Source organism: Pristis pectinata, chromosome 34 (genome assembly GCF_009764475.1).
Source record: "Pristis pectinata isolate sPriPec2 chromosome 34, sPriPec2.1.pri, whole genome shotgun sequence".
In the NCBI taxonomy this organism is placed as follows: Eukaryota; Metazoa; Chordata; class Chondrichthyes; order Rhinopristiformes; family Pristidae; genus Pristis; species Pristis pectinata.
The window spans coordinates 761,133-763,567 of NC_067438.1; positions in this window are offsets into that span (position 1 = coordinate 761,133).

A 2,435-nucleotide genomic window follows, 5' to 3' on the forward strand; every position below is an offset into this window, starting at 1 on the left:
CCCCAGACTCTGGTGGGACTAACTTGCCGGAACTGCTTCTTACACTGACTGGACATGGGCATATATGTCCACAGTAGAACGTAGAGAACATAGAACAGTACAGCACAGGAACAGGCCCTTCGGCCCACAATGTTGTGCTGACCGACTTACATTAGTAGTTAACTAACCCCTTCTGCCTACACAATGTCTACATCCTACCATTTCCCTCACATCCATGTGCCTATTCAAGAACTTCTTGAATGGCCCTATTGTATCTGCCTCCACCCCCACGCCTGGCAGCACATTCCAGGCACCCACCACTCTCTGTGTAAAAAACTTGCCCCACACATCTCCATTGAACTTACCCCCTATCACCTTAAATACATGCCCTCTGGTATTGGATGTTTCAATCCTGGGAAAAAGATCCCGGCTGTCTATCTGTGGCTCTCATAATCTTATAAACCTCTATCAGATCTCCCCACAGCCTGTCGCGCTCCAGAGAGAACAACCCTAGTTTGTCCAACCTCTCCTCATAGCACATGCCCTCTAATTCAGGCAGCATCCTGGTAAACTTCTTCGGCACCCTCTCCAAAGCCTTAACATCCTTCCTGTAATAGGGCGACCAGAACCGAATGCAATACTCTGGATGCAGCCTAACTAAAGTTTTATAAAGTTGCTGCATAACTTCCTGACTCTTGAACTCAGTGCCTCGGCTAATGAAGGCAAGCATACCATATGCCTTCTGTACCACCCTATCAACCTGAGCAGCCACGTTCAGGGAGCTATGGACTTGGACCCCAAGATCCCTCTGCTCATCAATGCTCTAAGGGTCTTGCCATTAACAGTGTACTGTCTCTTTACATTTGACCTCCCAAAGTGCATCACCTCACATCTGGCCGGGTTGAACTCCATCTGCCACTTCTCCACCCATATCTGCAACTGATCTATATCCCGCTCTATCCGCTGCCAGTCTTCCACACTATCCACAACACCACTGATCTTCGTATCATCTGCAAACTCAATTTTCATCCAGGTCATTTATATACATAAAATCCATGTAGGCAACATCCACAGCTCTACCTTCATTAATCACCCTCGTCACCTTATCAAAAACCTCAATCAAGTTAGTAAGACACGACTTGCCCTGCACAAACCCATGCTGACTGTCCTTAATTAGGCCCTGGTTTTCCAAATGGTCATAAATCCTATCCCTAGGAATCCTCTCCATTAACTTCCCTATCACTGACGTGAGACTCACCGATCTATAGTTACCAGGATTATCCCTGTTTCCTTTCTTGAATAATGGAACAACATTAGCTACTTGCCAGTCCTCCGGGACCTCACTGTGGTGAGAGAGGACAAGAAGATATTGGTCAAGGCCCCAGCAATCTCATCTCTTGCCTCTGTCAATAATCTGAGATATATCCCATCCGGACCTGGGAACCTATCCATCTTACTGCTCTTTAGAGACCCAACACTACCTCCTCCTTCATGCTCTACATATTAGCACGCTCCACACTGATCCCCCTATCCTCCACGTTCATCTCCTTGGCAAATACCAATGCTCATTAAGGACCTCACCCACATCCTCTGCTTCCAAGCACATGTTCTCTCCTTTATCCTTGAGTGGTCCTACCCTCTCCCTAGTTATCCTCTTGCTCTTGATGTGTGTATAGAATGCTTTGGGATTCCCTTTAATGCTACTTGCCAAGAACTTTTCATGGCCCCACCTGGCTTTCCCAATTCCCTTCTTGAGTTCCTTTCTAGCTTCTTTATAATCCTCAAGTGCTTTGTTTGATCCTAGCTTCCTGAGCTTTACATAGTTTTCCTTTTACTTCTTGACTAAATTCGCCACCTCTCTCGACATCCAAAGTTTCCTTACCCTGCCATCCTTGTCCTTCTTACTGGAAGGAACTGATCAGTAGGAGACTGATTGACGGGGGACTTGTACCTGAGTTCAATTCCAGAACCTGGTGTCTCTGGACCTGACGCGTGGGCTGATCCTTGTCTCACAGACTCCCACCTCTCGGGTCAGCTCATGGGCAACAGAACAGGTACAGGTCGATGTAACCTTGGAAAGGCGATCGGGATCAAAACCTGGACCCTAATGGACCAGCAGATGCCTTCCCACCTTTGCTTATGTGGTTGACCTTGAGTTGGAAGCCGTGTGGAGAATGGTGAGGTGCCTCAGAAACTGGAACCCCCCCCCCCCACTCGTGAGAGGGTGCAGGAAGCAAAGTTGGATTTAGCTGCACGTCATGGTCTTGTTCTTCAGTTTCCCAATGAATTAATGAGTCTGAGTTTGCACAACATCACTCCATTAGATGGCAAAAACACTTGCGGTTCGAGTCATTAAAATCTGTTGTTTTTCTTCTTATACATGGAATGTTCTGGTTAACCATAACCTGTGTCACCTCTCCCTATATAAGGGCACTGGACCAGCACACACCCAGTAC